A 13,577-nucleotide genomic window follows, 5' to 3' on the forward strand; every position below is an offset into this window, starting at 1 on the left:
TGGGATCCAACCTATCTCTGGTTTCAACTACCTTTGTCCTGACTTTCTCATTCATATTTGTAAAACAATCTATGAATTATCTTTTACTGAAGGAATATTAATGTACTTGCAAAACAAGTTGGAGAATTAAAAACAAAAGAAAGATCAATAGATGAACATACAAACTAACTTTGAAAGCAAAAGCTTCATATTATCCATCTTCCTGTATTTAATTGTGAAGTCCTAAAAGTAAGAGATTACGTTACTTACACAGTAACTCAAATATGAAAACTCAGAAAATATTAGTACCCACATTAATCCCCTTCATACTTTACATTTCCTAGTTAATTGTAAACAGTAACAGCATTTCAACAGCAGTAAGATAGAATAGCTTTGGGCTCCCTCGTGTTCTGTTTGTCCTATCTTGTATTTCAAAGAAAAATGCCAATTTTCCACTAGTGGCTGAAAGGAATTTTGAAGCATAAATTAAAGTCCGCATCTTGAACAATGATTAGCTGCAAGAACAATTGTCCATGCTGATGGCATGTGTTGGCCACATATAAAGTACAAGGTAACCCATGCAAAATGGCCCTAAAATTGTGCTGTTAGAAATGGCAACTCACGAGAAAGCTCAAGTTGCTTTAAATTCCTTTCAAAAAAAGAAACAATTCTTAACTGTATTAGTCTGCTAGGATTATGTAGGAAAAAAAACATATAATTTCAGAAAATGAAGGCTTTAATCATATCAAAGTACCCCACACTGGTTATCTCACTGCTTGACTCTACTACCTTATAATGAAGAACATTGGTTCCATGAAAGCACTATTATTAATACGTTCCAATGCAGAGGATTGGCTAGATTTTCCAGTTACCCAAGAAGGTAAGAATTTGTTTTGTTTGCTTATTCTGTAACTTTTATGTAAGAAAATATCGACTGGGTGCGGTGGCTCACGCCTGTAATCCCAGCACTTTGGGAGGCCAAGGCGGGTGAATCAAGAGGTCAGGAGATCGAGACCATCCTGGCTAACATGGTGAAACCCCGACTCTACTAAAAATACAAAAAATTAGCCAGGAGTGGTGGTGGGCACCTGTAGTCCCAGCTACTCAGGAGGCTGTGGCAGGAGCTTGCAGTGAGCCCAGATTGCGCCACTGCACTCCAGCCCGGGCGACAGAGTGAGACTCTGTCTCAGGAAAAAAAAAAAGAAGAAAGAAAGAAAAAGAAAATATCACATATTGCCACAAACTTATTTAAAAAGTTCATATTATAGTCTTAGAAAAATCCTGAGAACCTTAGCTATGTGTATCTCAGACTATCAATAACATTCTCCTACAGTCTACTCCTACTTCCTAAACTGGAAAGCATTACAAAGTAACTCAAATATCCTTCCTGCTAACTCAAAGACTCCTAAAATTCAAGCACATAGAGAAAAGCGTGAAAAACAAATATCTATTCTGGCAGTCTGCAGTGGCGCCTTGAAACAGTCTCAGTTTTTCAAAAACCAAGGCAAACCATTAAGTCAGTATCCATAGCCTTTAGAGATCGAAGCCTTGGTTTTGAGATAAACTACCAAGCACCCAAAATGTCCATGAGAGCATTTTCACTGAGACCCCACCTAAATAACACCCCACCCCCAACTAAGTTACCAATTTAAGCAAAAATTAAGTGTCCTCAAGTGGAAACAGTGATAAACTGAAACTCAATCCCAGTGACCACAAATCAATGGCTATCGGGAAGCATACAATGATGGGAAAGGTAGATTACATTTTAAAATCATATACATGCATATGATTTCTCAGTGACCCTAGGTGAGTCATAGGAATTTCTAATACACTCTTAATATCTTCAAATTTCTGTAAAGCAGGCAGAATTAACACATCATATTCCTTTACATTCAATTTTTTCTATATATCTAACATTTGTGATCTCATCACTTTAATGTATGACCTTGAATTAAATCTAAGTTAGCTTGTACTTTCAAAGAAGAAGTGCTTCTGGAGTTTCCCCTCAAAAAAAAAAAACACTCTATATCTATCTTTCTCTTTTTCTGTCTATCTTATCGGATTTAATTAAAGTAAAGAGGTGGGGATGGGTAAAAGGCATTTGGATAAAATGGAAATGGAGAACAGGCATTTGCTTTAATTCTTATTCTCACAAAGAAATGGGAAGAAAAAAAAAACAAAAGAAAGGAAAAGAAAGTATCTTTAGGACTTTAAAAGAAAGTATCTGTGGACACCACTATTAAGAACTCAGGGCACTCCCACTTAGACTTATACCAAACTGAAAGTATAATTAGGTTTATACCTCGGAATAATATGTCATTTATCACCAGGAATGCCCAAGTAAACTGCTCTAACACTACACTTACAGGCAATGAATTTACTGTGTGGCACTATTGATCTCTTCATTATTTTCTGATAAGTAAAGACGAAAAAATTAGCTGAAATCCTAAGGGCCGAGAGGCATGTTGGAGCTCTCAAAAGGACTGAAAATAAGACAAGCTGAATACAGACCTCTGATTTAGGTGTTACTTTTATGGAAAGCAAAGGAATTATGTTTACTGAATTAACATTATATTTGGTACATATATACCAATGTTTGGTACAAACATTGTTTACCTACTATGTACCAAATATTTTGCCAGGTGCTTTATTTAATCATATTTTAATCCTTGACATTATTCCATATAATCGTGTATGCTTCCAATGTAAACGCTGACATTTAATCCATACAATCATGTATGTTTCTGGTGTAGACACTGAGTCTCAAAAGGAATATACAATTTGTCTGAGCCACAGTTAGAAAGTGGCAAAAGAGACTTGAACCAAATCTAACTAGTCCATCCTCTCTAATATGCTGCTGAAATAAAATGGATATTTCACTCCTTAGTTTGTGTTTGCCTGGCACCAGAGGACTCATTTAAAAAACTCAAATTTCAGTAAATATAATCATTTCCATTTGTCTTTCTTTCAACAAACACTTATTTAACTGACTTTATTTTTCTCAATGTACATTGTTGGCCAAAAATTTTGGCAACACGTATCCACAGCTTTAGATTATTGAAATGACTGTGTGAAAAGAATATAAAATAACAGAAAGCTTTAATAGCCCTCAAAAGAATGGTGCCAGTTATGTGTTACAAATGGTCTTCTAGAAGGACATAGCATTTTGTGTTGAAATAGCGCATGTAAATCTCTTAATTCATTATTAAAGTGCTAGTAAAACATGGCGGGCATTTACTAGCAGAGTAACCCATGCTCAGCGATTTACAACCACAGAATGGCCAGTGGAAATTCAGAACAGTTGATTACCTGACATGGGGTAGTGGGAGTGAGCAATTTTGTAAGAACAGGACTTCCAAGCTTGGCCACCCCGGGGGGGCGCTGTGCCTCCAAATAAATAAACGATCCTGCAAAAACAAAGGGAAAGTCATACGGATGCAAGTTCTCTTACACACTTAGCTGTTCTTTGCTCCACAATCTTATCCTTGCACATGCTAAACTATCAATTAGATAAAGAAAAGTACATTTTTTACATATTTACTATTATGGTTTGTAGATAAAAAATAGCATTTATACCGGTATAACATTAAATACCTAAAATAACATTTAATCAATTAAAACAAGCTCTTGATCCAAATCACCTAAACAAACATTTCTGTTGGCTTCATTTATGTCATAGTGTTTGACATCAAATTAAATGAAGCTTCTAAGCTGACAATTAGATATTCAACACGCCCTTATGAAATACCCACAAGAGCTTTATTTTTTAGTTTCTTCACAAAGTACCGAAGGATATGAGCTTATGGAATGAATTTTAGTTTCTCCCGGGTCTTACGTGTTTGACATTGTTGTCTGTGCTAGAGGGGATCAAAGCTTAATTAAAGATCTAATCTGAACATTAACAAAATCACCACTTTTAGATTTTAACTACGACGGATGTGCTCATGGCAAATGTGCAGGGGATAACATCTCTCAGCAGCTTAAAAGATCACAGGTTCAGAGCTGCTGTCTGGGGTAGTTTCATTGAATATTGAAGACTTACAAGAAGGCTATACCCAACAATGTCAAGGTCTGATACTGCCCTTTGATAATCACAGTGATAGGCAATTTGGAAAACCAACTATTTTCATTGGAAAATACCGTATTCAGAGAGTGATTTTCCTAGATACAAGTCAATGCTGACTGCACACAAAGGAAAAGATTTAGAATTAGAATGTATTATTTTATAGACTCCATCACATGTTTAACCAAACAACCAAGGATGTGAGTCAGCAGTGTCATCTTTGAGTGGGAAAAATAGAACCCAGTTTATATTGTTTTTAAATCTCAAAACCTACTTGGAAAGATAAAGTTTACTGTCCCCAAATTCCAAATTACAGGTAATGGAAAGAGTGCATGCGAGCAAGTTCATTAAATTCTCTATGCTTCACCTAAAAAGGAAAAGAATGGGAAAAGTTGATTTTGAAAAATTCTTCCACCTAAAAATGCTCAGGTTTAGGTAAAATTCAAATGAATATTTTTAAAAAGATGATCAAAATTCTAAAAACAAATGAACCGATATTCAAAGACCTTACTCCTCCAGTCATTCAAAAGAATATACACAATTTCAAACAAGCTGGTTAAAGAAGGTGAGAACATGTACACATTAAGACGCCAAAATCTAAATGAAGCAAAAGGCCTGAATAAATCGTTTAGACAACAAAAGTAACTGAAAAAGTAATGAAAAGAAAACCTAGAGAGAAATGTATGGTCCCACATCTGAGTTAAATTTAATTTTCTTTTCTTTTTTTTTTTTTTTCCTGAGACAGGGTCTGGCTCTGTCACCTAGGCTAGAGTGCAGTAGCATGATTGTGGCTCACTGCTGCCTGAAACTCCTGGGTTCAAACAATCCTCCAGCTTCAGCCTCCCACTGGGTGTACAGGAGCACACTACCACATACATTTTAAATTTTTTTGTAGGGGCAGAGTCTCAAACTCCTGGCCTCAAGCAATCCTCCTGCCTTGGGCCTTCAAAGTGCTGGGATTTCAGGCATGAGCCACTGCATCTGGCTCATTACTTAATTTTTAAAAAACAAATATTTGCAACATTATTCGAGAAACCTCAGATCTTAGAAAAATATGGAGAGCTCCCTGATTCATATTAGGTTGCCAGAATATCTTTAATTTTTAATAAAATGGATGAAAATAGGACAAAATTTAAAACTCTAGAGAGCAATCTCACTTGTGAGCATAGGAACAAATATTCTAATTAAAATAATGTCGAATAAATTTGAAATTGTTATCCAAAAATAGTGTGTCTTGATTAATCTGAGCCTTCCAAGAATGTAGGTTTGGTTTAATTTAGGAGCTCAGTCTCCATATTCAGTTACAACAACAAATGAAAGTGTCAAGTCATAGAATCCTATCTAAATGTTGAAAAGACTAAGAAAAACCAGTGAACAATTTCAAGTCACAAATCTTAATAAAATAAAAGGAAATAATTAAATAAAGACTAGTGAACAACCTCAAAATAAATAGCATTCTAAATGGCAAATGATAAAACAATATTAATTAAAATGGGAAATGACATATTTCTGTCACAACTATCAATTAGAGATAATATTAGGCAATATTTATAATCTTAGACTAATATTATCTTAAAGGTCTGGTGAGTGTAGAAGTCAAGGAAATAAAATATCTAGTAGACATTATAGAAAAAGAGAAGTAAATTTCCCATGTTTTACCAATAATATAATAGTAAAAATAGAAAGCCAAAGTATTCCATTTTTTATAATTATAGTATCATTTAGAAAATTTGGTAAGCTAAATGCAAACAGATATATTACACAATTACTTATCTTATCTTAGCAGTAAGTTTCCAGATACATAAACAGCAAGAAATGTCCAACTCCTGATAGCAAAATTAATTTTTTTAATGTAGGAATAAATTTAACAGAAAAGGGACACGATTTATATGAAGAACATTATAAACTTTGTGAAAGACTGCAAACTCTCTGGTTAGATGAAAAGAGATAACATGTTTCTAGACGGAAAGATAATAGAATTAAAATATGAAGTTACTGACCATTGATTTGGAAGCTAAATGCTATCCTATGATAATTTTAACCAAATATTTATAAAGTTGACAATATTGCGTTAAAATTAATATGTGCAGGTAAGGGGTATAGAGAGTCTAAACTCTGACCACAAGCCCAGGGACTTCTAGGAACACGTCCCTTGATTTATCTTCCTATCAGCCTGCTCTAAACAATGAGCCAAGTTAGAGAAATGTGGAATTTACCAGTTTTATTCCTGGTCATGGCAAGGAGTTTACTTCTGGTAATCAAAATTGTTTATTGTAAAACTCTTACACACCCACATACCCCAGAGTGGCTATGTGACCAGCACAATATAAAAATTAAAGGACAGAGTGAATAGTCTCCCTGGGTTAAAGTGTTCACATCTGGCTCGACCTCACCTTCTGCAAAACAGGTACCTTGTTAATGCACTGGCCTAGAAGTAACACCTTACATGTCTTAAGAACGTTAGAGGCCAGTCTCTATAACTTTCACAAATGCAAAAGTTATAAACAAGCATTACCATATAGAATAAAGAAATGAATAACAAATAAAATTACTCCAGTTAGGTTTGGTTCAGGAGTGCAAGAGGGGTTTAATATTTAAAAAATCAATTTATCTTACAGACAAAAAAGATAATCTGACAATCATATCATAATAGATGCTGAAAAATTCTGAAAACTTACAACATGCATTCAATTTCTTAATTTTTTTAAAAAGCACACTCTTGAATAGAAGGGAACATTTTTATCTGATAAAGAATACAATTTTTCAGTAAGCATGGCACTTAAGGTTCAACTATTGACAACTTTTCCTCTGAGAGAGAAATAAGACAAGTCTAGCAGCTACCACCAGTTCTATTCAACAAATTCTAGAAATTCTGTCCAGTACATAAAACAACAAAAGGAAGATAGAACTGTTAATATTTAGAAAAAAGGAAATAAAATTGCCATTATTTGCAGACAAAATAATTGTGATCCTAGAAAATAAAATATATTTGTATAAGTTCCTAGCTATGATAAATAAAATTAGCAAGGCCACTGGATACAAGGTCAATATTTTACATAAAAATGCATTTCTATATGTCAGCAATAATCAAAATCAGAAGTTCTTTAAAAGTAACACAAAAACCTAGGAAAATACTAGCAAAAGATTTTCATAATCTCTACCCCGAAAGCTGTAAAATATTACTTAGTAAAATTAAATAATCCAAATAAATTGAGACATTGGAAACATTTGAAAAAAATATTTTTCAGTGAAATGCAAATAAGTATTACATATGAGAAATCGTTGTACACCCATTAATTGGAAATTTTTATAGAGAATTATAATGCCTCTTGCTGGTAGGAAAATAGGAAAAAGTAGTCCCATTTTGAAACTAAAAATTGAAGTACTAAAGTTTTAGGGTAAATGAATCTATAAATGTTTATTGAAAATATAAATACATATCTTGCTTAAAAAATATAGAAGTCTCACTCCTAGTTATTATCTATTGCATAAAATCGAAAGTATCCTACAGGAGGAAATGTGTACAAGAATAAATTTGAAACATCGTCATGATATTGATGTCACTGGATAGGGGAATAGCTAGATACATTATGGTATATCCAAATGAAATAAATTTAGCCAAATAAACAAACATGAATCCAGTATCACAGACTGGATTTTATCTTCTGTCTTAAACGAGCAAAAGAAAAATATTAGAAAAAAAAGCATATTTAGCATGGACTGTCAAATATAGGACAATGGGACTGTAAGATAGTGATAGATCACAGGATAGTGATCTCTGAGAGAGGGGAAACAAATGAGTTAAGTCCTGTAATTCCCACAGCTTACTGCCTAGACAGAGTTTCCAGGTGCCTGTGCAGAGGGGAAACACAGGAGTGTGGTAGTCTTCTCAAGTTGAAACAGATAGAGTCGGTGCTTTGGGGAGACCCACATGGGTAGAATTCATAAGACAGAGTGCCAGCTGCCCCTTTCAGGTACTGGAGCTTTGAAAAGACAGCAAGCTCCCGAGATCTGCAGACAGTCCCCCCTAAATTGCCATGTAAGGACCGATCGTGTGCATGGATTGGAGAAAACTACCTGAGTCTGGGGGTAAAAACACCTGAAATGAATAGCTGGAACATTTCCTGAAGGTCACAGAAAGTCAGGAATGGTAGAGTTCTCTCACCAACCAGAGTGCAAAAACAAAAACAAAAACAAAAACAGACATAGGCATTGGATAGAGAACTCAAACCAAATAAACACTTATGTCCAGACAAAAACACGTATGCAAATTTAATGGTGTTTTTACTCATATTTGACAATATTTGGAAACAATCTAAGTGTCCTTCAGCTGGTTAGTGGATAAATGAAGTGTGGCTCATCCACACAATGGACCCAACGATTCAGCAGTGAAAAAGGTAGGAATTGTGGCTGAAGCCAGCGACATGAATGAGTCTCAAGTCCTTTATGCTAATTCAAAGAAGGCAGAATCAAAATGCTACATATGATATGATTCCATTTTCAAGACATTCTGGAACAGGCATACACTAGGGCTAGAAATCAGATCATTGGTGTCAGTGGTGGGAGGTGGGAGAATTATTGAGTACATAATGGCACAGAACAATGTGTTGGGCAGGAATAGAATTGTTTTATATCTTTATTTTTGTGGTGGTTACACAAATGTGTATGTATGTCAGAACTCAGTGAACTGTACACTAAAATGGTTGAAGTTTACATTTAACCAATACTTTATCATAAAAAATGAAAAAAAATAGATAGTATTTGATGACTTGGAGCAACTGCCATAAGCTATCTTTAGTAAGAAGATAGGGACAATAGTTACAAGATAATATATTTCTTAAAAAACAAACAATCACAGAAACACATATAATTTTGAATATGTATGTATCTACTATATATATATCTGTGTGTGACTATATGAACATAGATAAAAGTGGAACATAATTAACATGAGTTGCCTATTTCGATGGAAATTTAACAGAGTAGGAATAGGAAGGTAGAAACGAAGCAAAAAAGGCAGGAAGGAAATTCGAGGCTTAATTACACACACACACACAAAAACTACATAATATCAACATATCCAGCCTGGTCAACACGGTGAAACCTCTGGCTCTACTAAAAATACAAAAACAAAAAACCAGCTGGGCGTGGTGGTGTGCACCTGTAGTCCCAGCTACTTGGGAGGAAAAGGCAGGAGAATTGCTTGAACCTGGGAGGTGGAGTTTGCAGTGAGCATGGATCACACCACTGCACTCCAGCCTGAGCAACTAAGTGAGACTCTGTCTGAGCTAGTTAGATAGATAGATAGATAGATAGATAGATAGATAGATAGATAGATAGACAGATAGACAGATTTAAAAGCTGCAATCTATATGTTTAAGGCTGTAAGAACAAAATGAACTAGAACTCCACTTTCTTAGATATCGGAACTATTAGGCTGCCTCTGACTCTACCAGAAATTTCCATTTCACTTTCCTTTCCCTTCCTGGTCCTTTTTCATTTTTTTTAATTCTCCTCCTCACTTGCAATTTAAAACCACTACTGATTCTCTTTAAGGTTTGATCATGGCAATCATGGGTAAAGAGATGTTGACTCCGTGATCCAGATATATATATATATATATATATATATATATATATATATATATATATATATATATATATATTTTTTTTTTTAATTGGCCCTTTCTAAAATGAGAAAGACTGCGTTTTTGTCCCTCACACTCTGGGTGAGACCAGCTGCCCCTAGTTTTATCAGTCATATTGTTATCTTTCACTATTCTTCAACTCACCGGAAAATAATGGGTCTTTCAACATCTAACACAGGGGCTCTATTAGAATCTTTTTAATGCAAATCATAGTTATGTAGTAATTATAAGATGGCAAAAGACTAAAGGTGAATTACAAACATATTTTCTAATTGTCTTATCTGGTGTTTTTCCCAGTCTTCTTATTAGAATGGACAACAAATATCTATTAATATTTATGGAGCTCTTACTACATGGAAAAACCTTCACAGGTGTTATTTCATTTAATCCTCATGACAACTCCACAGGGAAGCTACTTTTCTTTTCTCTATTTTCTATCTAATAAAACTGAAGCACCCTAATATTTAGACATGGGTGCAGTGTCAACATCGTGTCGGAACCCTGGGCAGCCCGTGCTCTTCCCTAACTGGTTATGGTATGCTCACATCAGACCATCATGACACACTGCCCACACAGCTTCCCTTTGAGAATCACTGCCTTGGCTTAGGCCTTCATCATCTCTCACTGATATTTCTTCAGCACATCCATGTTTTTTTGACTCCAGCCTTTCACCCTCTCCATTCTCCTCATCTCAGACAGAACAGCCCTTTAGAGCAAATTTGATTGGTCACATGCTTTACATGACTACCTGGGTCACCATCATCCTGCAGACACATTTCCAATTCCTCAGCACTCTTTAGAGTCCCCTTCCTTCCTCTCCTGTTTCATCAGTTCTCTTCTCCCTGTCCAATCACACACGTCTTTCATCCCTAACTACTCCCATCTTTCTGCCCTCTTTGGGGATTCTTCCCTCCAATTAGGACATGATCCCTCCCACCTCTCTTTGGTTCCGTCTTCTCTCAGTAATTCCTTACTTCTGGCTTCCTGACTACTTTTCATTTCCCTTCAGTGCTCAGTTCAAGAGTCATCTCCTTCAACAAGGCATCTCGAATCCATCTGAATCACCTTCCATCCCTCTTAAAGCATCCTTCATAACCGATTGCAATTCCTTGCTTATCTACTTAAGCTACCAGACTGAGACCACCTCAAAGGCAGGGATCGTGGCATTCATCTTTGTGCATCCAGGTATCGTCTATGCTATGTATTTAATAATTGGCTTGAACAGAGAAAAAGAAGTAAAACATTATATGAGTTTAGAGAAAATGTGTTGTTAATACATAGTTCCAATGATTTATAGTCCCCTTTCTATTTTAAACTTTAAACTTAACTTTGTCTGCTACAAAATGTTAAAGAAATGAGTCATGGCACAAAAGCAAAAATTAAGAACTTACCACACTGTTAAACAATTAACTAGGTTTATGGCTGTAGCCAACAGATGGATGGTTGAATTTTCCCACCCCAACCCCTAGCACCCTTACCCACTACCACCAACCCCAATTTCCAATGGCTGTAATTAAAAATATGATCAACACTTATTTTTGGTATAATTCTTTGGAAGTCTGAAAGAAGAAACAAATAGGATAATGTTCAATGAGGTTGAAAGATGATCTACAGTACAAGTACAGTTGTGCTATTGTAAGGTTTGCCAGGTGTGGTGGCTCCCTCTTGTAATCCCAGCACTTTTGGGAGGCTGAGGTGAGAGGATTGCTTGAGGCCAGGAGTTTGAGATCAACCTGGGCAACATGGCGAGACACTCTTTACTTAAAACACATACATTTAAAAAGTAAAGTTAACACGATGCTAACGTATATGGGGGATGACATCCGATGATAAATGTGAACAAAACAAAAGAAAAAAGAGAACAATCCCTTTCTGTTTTATTGGAGTTTCACAGACACTTATTGGAATACCACAGGTAGTTATGGTTCCTCTATTTTAAGATGATATGTAAACACTGGAATGATGGTTAAAAACATATATGTGGAAGAATAAGACTGTTTATTATAAAGAAGCCCGAAGACTGATTAAATTGCATTCAAGTATTTGTAAATTTATTTCACAGATAGTGCTAAATCTCTGTTCTCAGTTCCCAGAAACAAGATTAGACTATTTTTCTTCCTGTTTTGAAAAAATTGGATTGCTCTAAAAAGAAGGCAAGCCTACTGTACTTGATTCTGGGCAACTTGAGAAAATGATCAGAAAACTTTTCCACCTCTTTATGCCTTTAACCCAACTTATAAAAATTGCAACAACAAACATGTTGGTGATTAAAACAATGCTCCTTTCAGGGAACTCAATTACCCGCCAATTATTAACTTGGTCAGGAGGTTTTAAAGCAAGACAAACCAGAGTTCCATGTATACAGTCTACAGAATAGAAATGAAAATACACAGTATCATCATTCCACAACATGCAAGAAAGAAAACTATTTTTTTAAAGAGGAAAATGTCCTACCATGATTTATGTTTGCTGTGTGATCAGCTGCAGGAAAGTGGTGCTCTCCATTATTCAATCCTTTCATCAGCTTCCAGTGGGAATCTTCTGTGAGAAATGGCTCCCAACCGCAGAAACCCGACTCAAAGTCACAGGCGAGATGCTTTGCTGTTACACGTAGAAGAGAAAACAGGTGAGGAGAAATGAAGAGCATGCAGGCAAACACTGCTCTACGCTAGCTAATCATCTTAGGAGGCCTGCAAAATTATTCTGCTTGGTAGTGAATATTCTCTAATGATCGGAATAGCTTTCCTTTATCTAGTCACACACAATATCTCAGGTGCTGTGTGAGGCATGACCCTTCCACATGCTTCCATCTGTAAGTCTGGTACATGTCATTCTGGTTGGCCATCTCCATTTTATTTAATGATGCAAGGTGGAACTCCAAAGCTTTTCAGGGAGTAACTAATTTGCTTGCCCAGTATAAACCTGCTGAGATGGTAGTTTAAATGAAAAAAATCCACTGGGAAGGGGGAAGTTTAAATTAATTCTGGACACACAAATAACTTGAGGTCAGCATCTCAGTATGCATTTTATTATTCTATCCTAACACTTTCTCAAAAAAAAAATACCTAGCCATTTTGGAATTGCAGGTAAGTTAGATATTTGGAACTGAGCTGGTGTTATCTTTTGTCTTTTTATTTTATTTTTTTTTTAAGGCAGAGTCTCGCTCTGAGGCCCAGGCTGGAGTGCAGTGGTGCAATCTTGGCTCACTGCAAGCTCCACCTCCCGGGTTCACGCCATTCTCCTGCCTCAGCCTCCCGAGTAGCTGGGACTACAGGCGCCCACCACAACGCCCGGCTAATTTTTTATATTTTTAATAGAGATGGTGTTTCACTGTGTTAGCAAGAATGGTCTCGATCTCCTGACCTCGTGATCCACCCGCCTCAGCCTCCCAAAATGGTGGGATTACAGGCGTGAGCCACCACACCCAGCCCAACATTTTTTTTTACATGAAAGACATCTGGAGACAATATCACAGTAAAAATTAATGCATCATACAAGATCCTTGGTTTAAATTTCTTTCATTTGACTATTATACCAACGTCTCCTGTGAAGGTACACAATTCATATTAGCATTTAAAATTGTTTTTAAAGTCCTATAATTTAAAAAACCCCTATTTCATGGAATTTCCTGAACTATTTTGATTTGAAGATATATCTATCATGCCAACTTTTTTGGAACACAGTGAAGTAGATTCTATATATATATATATTTTTTCCTATATGAGTTATTGAAATTTTATATATAAATACAAATGTGTATTTTATTGTGGTAAAATATTCATGACATAAATGTAACATTTTAACAATTTTTAATGTAAGCTTCTATGGTATTAGGTACATTCCCATTGTTGTACAACCATTACCACCATCCATCTCCAGAACTTTTTC

At 35.6% G+C, this 13,577-nt stretch overlaps 1 protein-coding gene across 1 annotated transcript in view; it reads right to left on the bottom strand.

Annotated features, from left to right (window-relative positions):
• Positions 1 to 3,297: 3,297 nt before the first annotated feature.
• The window catches only part of LOC134808931 (MAM and LDL-receptor class A domain-containing protein 1-like), a 30,093-nt gene continuing 19,813 nt past the window's right edge, over positions 3,298 to 13,577 (bottom strand). The window contains exons 7-8 of the mRNA XM_063799483.1: positions 12,144 to 12,290; positions 3,298 to 3,386 (exon numbers count right to left, since the gene is read on the bottom strand). The gene's annotated coding sequence lies outside the window, so the exon portion shown is untranslated. The remainder of the gene's footprint in view (positions 3,387 to 12,143; positions 12,291 to 13,577) is intronic.

This window comes from Pan troglodytes, chromosome 19 (assembly GCF_028858775.2).
Source record: "Pan troglodytes isolate AG18354 chromosome 19, NHGRI_mPanTro3-v2.0_pri, whole genome shotgun sequence".
Lineage (NCBI taxonomy): Eukaryota > Metazoa > Chordata > Mammalia > Primates > Hominidae > Pan > Pan troglodytes.